General features: G+C 42.8%; 1 long non-coding RNA gene across 4 annotated transcripts in view; it reads right to left on the bottom strand.

The window, feature by feature from the left end:
* The window catches only part of LOC138845369 (uncharacterized), a 71,774-nt gene that overhangs the window by 39,611 nt on the left and 19,584 nt on the right, over positions 1–12,579 (bottom strand). Inside the window, exon 5 of one of the 4 annotated variants that reach the window (XR_016221634.1) lies at positions 12,086–12,223. The exons of the other annotated variants lie outside the window; for them this stretch is intronic. This is a non-coding gene — a long non-coding RNA (uncharacterized LOC138845369). Of the gene's footprint in view, positions 1–12,085; positions 12,224–12,579 lie in introns of those variants that run through there. 4 annotated transcript variants of the gene reach the window in all.

The following is a 12,579-nucleotide window of genomic DNA, read 5'->3' as shown; positions in this document are numbered from 1 at the left end:
ACACATTTTATGCCTTCAGTTTACAAGAGTGGCATTCACAAGTAAATGGCCATTCTATGTTTATTTTATACACCTGGCACTTTTGTTTTGTTTTACAGATTTATTTGTTTTCCTTTGAAAGGCAGAGTTACAGAGATAGGGGGATACAGAGGGAGAGATATTTTTTTAAATGGGGCATTGAACATTTTTGTTTTTCTTTTTTTAAATTATTTATTTGAAAGGCAGGGTTACAAAGAGGCAGAGGTAGTTATAGAGAGAGAAAGAGAGAGAGAGAGAAAGAGAGAGAGAGAGAGACCTTCCATCCACTGGTTCACTCCCCAAATGGCCAGGATGGCTGGAGTTGGGCCAGACTGAAGCCAGGAGCTAAGAGCATCTTCCAGGTCTCTCACATGGCTGTAGGGACCCAAGGACTTGGGTCAGCTTTTACTGCTTTCCCAAGGCATAGCAGAGAGCTAGATCAGAAGTGGAGCAGCTGGGACTTGAACTGGTGCCCATACAGGATGCCAGACCCACAGGTGGATGCTTAATCTACTGTGCTACAGCCCCAGAAGGAGAGATTTTAGTATAGCATTTATTGCATACTAATTGGCCCTTATATTGTAACCTCATGAATTAAATATACATATTTTCACTTTTCAAAATAAATTTAATTTTGCTATAAAATATTTAATAACATTATAAATAATTTTGGATTTATAAAAAATACAAAATTTTTAAAAATACCTGCATTTCTACTATTTGTTAATAAGTGCTTCTAGTATTTTTTAATCTATCTAGACCTTTCCATAAGCATACAACACACATATATATTTTAATAGAATAGAGCCTCTGCTTATACTGTTTACCAGTATATTATAAAAATATTTCCAGGTAATCATTTTTTTACTTTTATTTTATTTTTATTTTTTGACAGGCAGAGTGGACAGTGAGAGAGAGAGACAGAGAGAAAGGTCTTCCTTTGCCGTTGGTTCACCCTCCAATGTCTGCCGCGGCCGGCGCACTGCGGCCGGCACACCGCGCTGATCCGATGGCAGGAGCCAGGTGCTTCTCCTGGTCTCCCATGGAGTGCAGGGCCCAAGCACTGGGCCATCCTCCACTGCACTCCCGGGCCACAGCAGAGAGCTGGCCTGGAAGAGGGGCAACCGGGACAGAATCCGCGCCCTGACCAGGACTAGAACCCGGGGTGCCAGCGCCGCACCCGGTGTGCCAGCGCCGCAAGGCGGAGGATTAGCCTAGTGATGCGCGGCGCCGGCCCCAGGTAATCATTTCTGCTTCCTCAGTTTAAATAAAACATTGTATTCTACTGGTTGGAAGATAAGGGATTAATCAATAACTTTTTCTTGGACATTTAGATATTTATGATTATGTCTGTTTTATAACCAATGATTCAATGAACACTTCATCCTGGTCTAATTATCCTCTCACAATGATCTTACAAGCAGAGTTTCTGGATCAAAGAGAAGCACAATTTTAAGCTTTCTTGATTCATCTCCCAAATTGCAGAAAGATTGTCTAAGTTTTATTCTTGCCAGTAGTGTATGAGTGCCAGTTTTCCAACATTGTTTCTTTTGGGAAAAAAAAAAAATCATGGCCATTCTAACATATCAGAAGTATGTCAAAATAACATTTCATTGTTATTTTAATTAGCATGTGTGCGACCCCTACTGAGACTGATCCTCTTCTCATAAGAGCAGCAGACACTGCGAGGCCTCCCATAAGCTCCAGCTTCTGCTGCTGCAGCTCCTGGCTACTGACTTAGAGACCCTGTGACTGCTGATTGTCTTTGGTCTAACAGTAGGAGGAAGCTGTGCAGGGCAAGAGAAAATGCCTGAGAAGTAACACCCCGAAAGAGCACCCTCAAGCAACAGCAGGCTATCTCACCTGCTAGGTGGGATGACTCTGGGGAATGCTTTACATTCTCTCCCAAGAGTTTCCCAGCAAGCCTGGGTCCCAGTTCCTGTCCCTATGTCTCTTCCCTTTCTAGGATCATCTCTCAAAGAACTTGAACTTGAATCCTTACATCAGTGCCTTCTAGGCTGGGAAACTCAAACCAACACAATATAGTTTTTCTTTTCCCCCTCTCTTAGGCAGTTGCCAGCTTATTCATGTAATTTTTTCCATTTTAATATTGGAATTAGAGGGGCCTGCACTGTGGCGCAGTGGGTTGACGCCCTGTCTTGAGGCGCTGGCATCCTATGGGTGCCAGTTCTAGTCCTGGCTGCTCCACTTCCAATCCAGCTCTCTACTATGACCTAGGAAAGCAGTAGAAGATGGTCCAAGTCCTTGGGCCCCTGCACCCACATGGGAGACCCTGAAGAAGCTCCTGGCTCCTGGCTTCGGATCGGCACAGCTCCAGCCATTGCAGTCATCTGGGGAGTGAACCAGCAGATGGAAGACCTCTCTCTCTGTCTCTACCTCTCTCTAACTCTGTCTTTCAAGTAAATAAAATAAAAAAAAGTAAATAAAATAAAAAAATTGGAACTAGAATTAACTCTTTTAAAATATTAAGATGGAAAAGATATTTGTTGGAAGGCAACCCTGATAGATCACAAATTAGGAACATGATTGCTCTAGTTACCATCAAATTCAAATTGTTTTCCTAAACACATTAAGATTTAAAGATTACAAGTTAATAATAACTGTTATAGTCATAGAAAGAGAGAGGGAGAGTCAGAGAGGTCTTCCATCCACTGGCTCACTCCCCAAATGGCCGTATCAGCCAAAGCTGGGCTGATCCAAAGCCAGGAGCCAGTAGCTTCACCTAGGTCTCCCATGTGGGTGCAGGGACCCAAGCACCCAGGCCATCCTCCACCGCCTTCCCAGCCCATCAGCAGGAAGCTGCATCAGAAGAGGAGCAGCCGGCACACAAACTGGCCCCCATAGAGGATGCCAGTGCCCCAGGCAGAGGCTTAAGTGATTTGTTCCTCTCTCTCAGACTTAAAGCTTTTATTCGAGGTATAAATGAAATAAAATGTGGAGAAAAGGAAAAGTTAGTCAATGATGGTTGCAGAGAATATTTTAGTCAAGGTAGACAAAGTGCACTGTTTTAAGCACTTTAAGAAAAGCAACATTCAAGTGTAGATATGCTCAAAACAGGCTGTCATCACTCTTAGTGTGTTTTGAGGTTTCAGAGAGAAGTCTGCTGAGAAGATTTAAAACAGAGATATTTTGACCAGATGACATTTTCTAGTATCTAAAATCAATATGTTCTTAATTAAAACACCAATTGCCCAACAAGACTGTGAAAGGCAGCAAACAATGTTAAACTAAGCTGAATCAGGGCCCAGAAAGTCGGTCAGCCTAGGAGTGCATCAACGAGGGGAAAAATTTTTTTCAAAAATAACCAACAATTTGGAATGGGAGGGGGAGTTCAGAGAACAAAAGAAAATTGCCAGTTTGCATCTTGCTGTGGGCAGGAATCAGACACAATCGCTTTAGAAGAAGCTGTTTAGAGGCCATTCTTCCAGCTTCACAATTTAAACGAGGCTTTTGCAAAGGTAAAACAAGGACAGCCTAGACGACCTAAGTTGCCTTGTATGGGCAACTTAAGTTTTCAAGAGGACACGCAGAATACAAATCAACGGGAGCCAGCTTAAAAGCCTCTTCAGGGCGGCAAATGCCCCCGGCTTCCACACTGCCTCCAGCAGAGTTGGAAGGAAAAAGAAAAAAAAAACATTTTACTGTACTTTATCAGGGCAGATTCTTATGTTTCTACGAACTTGCAAAAAGCTGTTTCTGTCTACATAAATGTAAGCACTTAGGAAAAAATACAGAGAATTGAGTCCAAATTAGAGTTAGTGGCAACTGATGGTTGTTGGAACCCCAAATCTGGATGTATGAGATTTATTAAGATAAATGCTCAATAATCCATCAGCTCTGTACTAGTCAGAGTTCACAGTCTAATAGCCAGAAGTCTCCTGATATGCATTTTTGTCTCAAGCTGAAGATATATTTACTGAAATATGTTTATTAGGTGCTCATTGATCCATTACCATAAAAATAGACAATTTATTATGTTGCCTGCCTCGCTGTATACTGAATTCTCTAATGCAATCAGCAGCTTTCAGCTACATAAGCAAGGACCAAGGTGACCCTGGACAAACTCGATTAAAGTAGAACACGACTGCGTTTGAGGCACATGGGCTTGGTTTTTCTGTGATAACAAGTTCCCCTCAAATCTCTCTGGATCAATCCAACACAAGTGTCTTCTGCGCTCACACAAGATGTTCCGTGCATGTCTGCAAAAACTGTGCTCCACACAGAAATGGAAGGACCTGTACGGATGGAGGCTCTCCCAGCTCACAGCTGCTGGAACATGTGACCAGGAGGGGGAAGTGGAAGCAAAGGGAGGGACTGGGGAATCCCGCACAGGCCACTTCAGCTCTTACATCATTAGCCAGAACAAATCCCATGGCTCCTTCCAACCACAGGGGCTGAGAAGTACTGGAAAGGAAAAGGGAAAGAAAGTGAAGATTGGAATGATTTCCACCTCACACCTCAATATTTGGAACGCTGGGTGATTTCCGAGCACAATGTGAGGACAGTTACAGATGTTGAGAAGCAAAGCTAAAAATACGGAACAAGAGGTATGAGTCATGGCTCTGAAAGCCAGGGCCGGGAGTCAACAAAGGAGACTCAGAGAGCTGGAAGCAAAGGAAGGAGCAAGTATCAGTCCTGAGAATATCTTCAAGTGACAAAGGTCAGCCTGTCATAAAGCTATGTTAATAGACTGCTTTCCTACAAGGTGACATTTTCCTCAGGGCGTCTTAAAAACTTCACTGGCTGTGGCCCTCGCATCCCTGCAAATAGTATACCTGAGAGGCCTTAGAGAAATGCAGATTCCTACAGTTCAATCAAGATTTTACAAATTAGACTCTGAAGAGGGAGGGGTCTAGAGATCTGGTGTTTTTTTTTTTTTTTTAATTATTTATTTATTTTTAGAGGCAGAGAGGTAAGAGCTATACAGAGAAAGAGAGCTCCTGTTCTCAACTTTGAAATTCTCTGCTTCAGATTCCTGCCAGAATCCAGGGCAGGTCTGAGACCCGGCCCGGGTTTGGGCCCTAGGAAAATGCACTCACTAATCCTAATCTCTGGGGAGAGTCTGTCCTAGCATCAGCAGGCGTTTGGTACAGTGGAGACCACGCATGTAGGCTAAATGAGAACCGTCCTCAGTGAGGGAGATTTGGGAGCATGAAATCCAAGATGATTTTGAGATCTTGCTGAAGTGGTTTGGGAAGGACTGGTTGAGCACAGAGAAACTTCAAGGACAACAGAAAGTGGAGGTATGTAGTTGAGAGATTGACAATGGTGGGAACAGAGAAAAGTGCAATTGCTGTTGAGGCTTTGGAAATAGTAAGGTAGAGCAGAGGAGGGCCCCGGGGACTTCCAGGACCCCTGCTGCACCTGCTGCTCAGTGAACAGGCTGTGCTGGGCAGGGAAAGGAGGCCTCTCTGCTGAGACTGCAGGAGTCAGGCATCGGGGGAGAAGAACTGAAAGAATGATGCCATAGCTCTTAGACGCCTTAATAAAGGGCCAGGCTAATCCTCCGCCTGCAGCGCCTGCACACCGGGTTCTAGTCCCAGTCAGGGTGCTGGATTCTGTCCCGGTTGCCCCTCTTCCAGTCCAGCTCTCTGCTGTGGCCCCGGGAAGATAGTGGAAAATGGCTCAAGTGCTTGGGCCCTGCACCCGCATGGGAGACCAGGAGGAAGCACCTGGCTCCTGGCTTCAGATCAGCGCAGGGCGCCGGCCGTAGTGGCCATTTGGGGGGTGAACCAACAGAAGGAAGACCTTTCTCTTCTCTCTGTCTGTCTCTAACTCTGCCTGTCGGAAAAAAAAAAAAAGAAACGTTAATAAAGAGGAAAGTACACACTTGGTAATAATAAAAGAGAGCTGTTATACACTTCACAGGAAGAAAGAGCTAAAGCGAAACAGAAATCAGAAAGTTTCAAAAACATCCACAATTCACAAAAATTGATGGTAAATCAGAGGTCAAAACTCCTTGCTGTGAAATATTGAGAAGAAATTCTGAAATGCAAACAAGATGAAGACCATGAATCTTGGGCTGAAAAATAAGAATGGGGAAGACGAGATAATGAAGTGTGTGCCCGTGGAGGGGGGATCTCCAAAATGTAAAGTGCCCTACCATAAAAAATTCTTTCACTGTTTCAGAAACAAAATTATGCTGCTCAAATGAAAGCATCTTTTACCTACAGAATGGCCAAGCCCTCTGTGAGCTCTTCAAACGTATGATCAGGAAGTGAGCTATCTTTGGAAATATATGACATGGGGCCCAAGGTCAACATCAGAGGTCTAGGAGTGAGAAGTTTAGACCTGATGTAAAATGCAGAGATAAGGTACTGAGCACGGTGAGGCTCCCTAAACAGGAAGAAAGAATGGTGTTCTAACCACCTAGAAGCAATCAACATCAGCAGTTACTTGCATCCTGCAAATCTCAGTGACTTAATAAAAAATCTGCTTATTTCTCACCTCCCTGCCCAATACAGATGGGGCAATTCTCCTTGGAGGTTGTGCCCCAGGAAGTGACTCAGAGACCTGGGCTACCCCTGTATTGTGGGACTTCCCATGAACAATACACAGGCGGAGAAATGAACCCTCCACTTGATCATCCATCAGCCTGAAGGTCACCAGAGTGTTTTACAGACAAGCCTCAATGAGGTGCACACCACGTCCCTCCACATCCCATTGGCCAGAACCTCATCAAATGACACCAGCCTCACTGGAAGCAAGAGTAGGCCTTCTTGTACGCCCAGAGAAAGGAAACAGGGTCAGTGACATCCAGCCAATTTCTGTCACACAATGACTACTAATCCATAAAGCTGCCTTTGTTTTAGATAAAAATCAGACAACTTCCTAAAGTTAAGCAAGTTTTAGAGTTTAACTCCTAAAATGTTTTATTAAAAATAGATATAAATATTTAAACATCCTATTGAAACAGCTAAAATGCCCACTAATTTTTGCAAATGCAGAATTCTGATAGCCTATAAATTCAAAAACAAATATTCAGAGGTCAGAATGGTTAATTCAGTAAGTCCATTCTGGAACTTAGAGAGTAACTAAACCTTCATTTGAACAATATGCTCTGTGAGCCAGCTTTTGGAATGGGTACATGACAGAGAGCAGTAGGCAGAATGCTTGGGCTGTGAATCTCAAGTTTTAATATGAACTCTGACTTCATGTTTAAAATCCCTAATACTGAGTTTCTCAGCACACAGAGAGCTAGCATTGTGGTGCAGTGGATTTAGCTGCTGCTTGGGATACCTGCACTTCCATCCAGCTTCCTGTTGTTTTTTGTTTGTTTGTTTTTTTTTTTTTTTTTTTTTTTTTTTGACAGGCAGAGTGGACAGTGAGAGAGAGAGAGACAGAGAGAGAAAGGTCTTCCTTTTGCCGTTGGTTCACCCTCCAATGGCCGCCGCTGCAGCCGGCGCACCGCGCTGATCCTGGCAGGAGCCAGGAGCCAGGTGCTTTTCCTGGTCTCCCATGGGGTGCAGGGCCCAAGCACCTGGGCCATCCTCCACTGCACTCCCTGGCCATAGCAGAGAGCTGGCCTGGAAGAGGGGCAACCGGGACAGAATCCGGCGCCCCAACCGGGACTAGAACCCGGTGTGCCGGCGCCGCAAGGTGGAGGATTAGCCTATTGAGCCACGGCGCCGGCTTGTTTGTTTGTTTTTGATGGGCAGAGTTAGACAGTGAGAGAGAGAGAGACAGAGAGAAAGGTCCTCCTTTTCCGTTGGTTCACCCCCCAAGTGGCTACCATGGCTGGCGTGTTGCGGCCGGTGTGCTGTGCCGATCCGAAGCCAGGAGCCAGGTGCTTCCTCCTGGTCTCCCATGTGGGTGCAGGGCCCAAGGACCTGGGCCATCCTCCACTGCACTCCCGGGCCACAGCAGAGAGCTGGACTGGAAGAGGAGCAACCGGGACAGACTCCAGCGCCCCGACCTGGACTAGAACCCGGGGTGCCAGCACCACAGGTGGAAGATTAGCCTAGTGAGCCACAGCGCCGGCCCCAGCTTCCTGTTAATGTACATAGAACACATCAGGTGATGGCCCAAGTATTTGGGTTCCTCTCATGTATCTAGCAGATCTGGATGGAGTTCCTAGCTCCTGGCTTCTGCTTGTTGTGGGCATCTAGGGCGTGAACCAGCAGATAGATGTCTCATTCTGTCTCTCTCTGTCACTCTACCTTCCAAATAAATCTTTAAAAAGTAAAAAATGAAAATCTATTGACTAACAACACTAGTTTTACATGTTTCTGAGGTACCCCCTTTACACATCATCATTGTGAATTTTTTTTCAAGATCTTTTTTTCAACCTGAGATTTATAGTGTGCATTTTGTTTGGATGTTAGCATTTTCTCTCAATATTCTAGAATAACAAACTTCAACTAATGGCTCACATTAGAATGTATGAGTTGTAGATGTTTCAAAATTTTGTGGTGTGTGCATTTTGCTTTCACTGTCTCCCTCCCTTCCTCTCCTTCCTTCTATCAAGTATGTAATAGCTCTTTTTTTATAATTACCTGCATGTACTCTTTTATTTAGAATTTTTTCCAATGATAGCATATAAAACATGCTGAGGGAGGTCATCTAAATATGAAACAGATGAATAAATTTATCTTGGGCAAAGTAACTTACAGATACAGGAGAGAAAATTGGAGTGGGCATATGTGTGTGGTTGAGAAAGTTAGTCTGTCCAAATGTATGGGAGAGAATTAACATGGAGAAAGGGCGCTGTGCCTGCACAGAAGGGTATTGTCTGGTTGTTACATAAGCCACTGAGAATTCTGGTATGACCCTCCACCTCTTTGGCTGACAAATAATCCTCAACTAGATGCTTGGGGTTGGAAACAATTGATGCCAGGTGGGTAAAAGAGAACGTTGATTTCATTTGCTCTACCACCTCATTTATTTTCTGGGATTAGACAAGTAAAACAGTATATATGCATCAACATCAAATGATCATGATTTTTTATTTGTTTGAAAGGTTGCTTGCAGATATTATCAAGAACATTTCAAAATCAAGGAATAGCCCTTTATACAAGAAAGTCATGTGCACATAGATTAGAACCAGTGAGAACTATGAATATTACCATGTCTCAAATAACAAATACAGGCAAACTATGAAGAGAAAAAAAATAATAGCTATAGAGGACCTCAACCACAAGACCATATATTACAGTGAAAAATGGTACTACTATTTTGAGCCAATAATACTGTCACTTATAAAGATTTGGCCAATGCTTTCACAGAATGCACCTTTTTCCTCCCTCTGTGAAGGTTTTTATTTTTACATTTGTCATCTAACTTATTGTATTGACAGTTATTCCAAAGCTGATTTATTTTTCTCCTAAAACACAGTAGTAAGCTCTCTTCATGCAGATAATGAAGCCTCCTTGGCTGGAACTACTGCCTTCTTGTAAGCTATAATGTGGACCTTGACCTATGACCATGACCAAATCAAGACTGGAAAATCTGATCTTGCTAAAGACCACATAGACATTTCTTGGCAAAAATCAATGAGAAAACAGGGTTCATGAACTCCCAGTGCTAGCATTTTTTAACTGCTGCCTTTGTCCCTTGTTTTGGGAACACTATTAGAAATTTAAAAATGCAGAAAATTGTGGAATTTTGCTTGCTCTTTTCCATGACCAATTTAATGATGTGGTGGAAAGAGCACTAGAGCTCAGAGGCTTAGACTCAAAAAAATTTTTTGTATCACAAAAAATATTGATGAACCCTCTTAATCCAAGAGCTTCAAGAATCTTCAACTCAGGAGCTGGCATTGTGGTGCAGCAGGTTAGGCTGCTATTTGAGACAACAGCATCCCATATCACCAGTTTAAGACTTGATTCCTCTAGTTCTGATCTAGTTTTTCTGCTAATGCACCCAAGAAAGCAGTGGAAAATGGCTCAAGTACTGGGGCTCCTGCCAGCTGTGATACTAAGATGGAGTTCCTAACTCCTGGCTTCAACCTGGCCCAGCCCTGGCTATTGTGGACATTTGAGGAGTGAACCAGTAGGTGGAAACTCTCTCTCTCTGTGTCATTTTACCTTTCAATAAATAAATCTTTAAAAAAAAAAAAAAAGAATCTCAAGTCATAGCCTACCTCACTTAATCTATATATCCTGCTGAATTCCCTTCTTCCATATAATTTGAGCAAATCTCACATATCATTTTATCCACAAATATTTCAGCATATGTATTTAAAAAATGAGTCTTTATTAAAAAAAGCCCACAATACTATTATTGTATCTAATAATAATGACTTAATATTATCAAATACACAATGTTCAAATTTCCAACTGCTTCATCAATGTAAGTTTTAATTTTGTTTGAATCAAGATTCATAAAAATTCACTCATAGTGATTGACTACAAGTTTCTTGGGTCTGCCTTACTTTCTAAGCTCTCTCTTCATCTCGTCTTTTTTTTTTCTTTATAATTTGTTCATTGATAAAACCAGGTCATTTGTCCTATAGAAGTAGATTTTATTTTGATCATAACACTGGGTATTATTTAACATATTTCGTGCTTTTAAACTAATGGTTGAATCTAAGAGATTTGAAAAGATTCAGATGTGTTTATCTTTGACAAATGCACTTGATAGATATGGAAGTTTCCATTAGGAGGAACTAATGTCTGTTTATCTCATTTTATTGTGGTAGCAGATGTTGGTAAAGATACTAATTAATTAAGGATTGAAAAATGTTGATATTATAATTCTGCTACTTCTTTATAAGCTTCTAGAATAGGGGCTGGTGTTGTGGCACATGTGTGACACCAGCATCCCATAGGGGATTGCTGGTTTGAGTCCCAGTGCTGTGTTTTGGATCTAGCTCCCTGCAAATGTGCCTGGGAAAGCAGTGAATACTGGCCCATATACTTGGGCCTCTGCAACTCACATAATGGCCCCAGTATTTGGGCCCCTGTCATCCATGTGGAAGATCTGGGTGGAATCCCTGGCTCCTGGCTTTAGCCTGACCTACCCTGACCTGTTGCGGGCAATTGGGGAGTGAGCCAGTAGATCTCTTTTTGTCTTTAAAATCTTTAAAAAAAAAGATTTTATTTGAGAGGCAGAGTGACAGAGAGAGAAAGGGAAAGACAGAGAGGTCTTCAATCCACTGGTTTACTCCCCAAATGACCACAACAGCTGGAGCTGGGCCAATCCAAAACCAGGAGCCAGGCGCTTCTTCTGGTCTCCCATGTGGATGCAGGGGCCCAAACACTTAAGCCATCTTCCATTGCTTTCCAAGGCCATAAGCAGAGAGCTGAATCAGAAGAGGAGCAGCTGAGACTTGAACTGGAACCCATATGGGATGTCAGAGCCATAGGCATAGGCTACTATGCCACAATGCCGGCCCCCTAATAAAATCTTTTTTAAAAAATCAAATGTATCAGCCAAAATAAAAAATTCCCCGAGTTTACTATGTAGTTTCCCAGAAATACAATTCATGAGGTAATGGCAGGGTAAATGCTTACCTCTTATTATCAGTTTTCAAAATAGTAAGTTGGTTTAGTGTTCTACAATGATATTAACTAGTTGTTTTTTGGTCACATGATAGACTCATAGTTTCAAATATACTTTCATGTGTTTCAAACCATTATAGTTATTATCCTCACTGGGTTCAGACCATCCCATCTTTGGCCATTGGGAGGCACTTTAAGTTGGCTTCTGGATCCTGACACGATCTTTGCAGGCTTTAATCATTTCTTTTCTATCTGATTTGGCAAGATTGTCCTTGCATGCCTTGTACATGTCTCACACTGGACTTGTACTCAGCCATTTCCCTGAGGATCTCTCATTCCTTTTCATGGGAAGATCTAGAGATTTAGAGATCATAAACCAAGAGCTATTCATTGACACTGGTTTACCATTGTTTTTAGGTCTTTAAAGTACACAGATAGAAATACTTTTTTGGATGAAAATACACTAATACTTCATTTTAATACTTTAAACTCAAATTCATGACTCGAGAAATCATGTGTGTATATGTGTATATATGTAATGTGTATGTATTATATATAATATACACATATACACACATGTATGTATACACACACATACATATATGTAATTTACTATAAGGAATTGGGTTAATGTGAATCTGAAGTCTGGCAAAACCCAAGATCTGTAAGGTGAGTAGCCAGTCCACAGACCTGGGGAGCCGGCAGTCTAGTTCAAGTTGAAGACAGGAAAAAAAGCCAATGTCCTAGTTAATGGGTGTCAAGGGAAGATGTCCTTTTGCTCTGGGGAGGGTCAGCCTTTTTATTCTAATCAGACTGATTGGATGAAGCCCATTCACACTAATCTAACTTACTTGGGCCACCAATTTAAATGTTAATCCATCCAAGGCTGGCGCCATGGCTCACTTGGCTAATCCTCCACCTGCGGCACCGGCACCCCGGGGGTTCTAGTCCCAGTTGGGGCACCGGTTCTGTCCCGACTGCTCCTCTTCCAGTCCAGCTCTCTGCTGCGGCCTGGGAAGGCAGTGGAGGATGGTCCAAGTTCTTGGGCCCTGCCCCCGCATGGGAGACCAGGAGGAAGCACCTGGCTCCTGGCTTCTGA

The sequence above is a fragment of the Oryctolagus cuniculus genome, chromosome 15 (assembly GCF_051225735.1).
Source record: "Oryctolagus cuniculus isolate XC-2025 breed Fujian yellow rabbit chromosome 15, ASM5122573v1, whole genome shotgun sequence".
Classification (NCBI taxonomy): domain Eukaryota; kingdom Metazoa; phylum Chordata; class Mammalia; order Lagomorpha; family Leporidae; genus Oryctolagus; species Oryctolagus cuniculus.
This window is presented reverse-complemented; position numbering and strand designations above follow the sequence as displayed.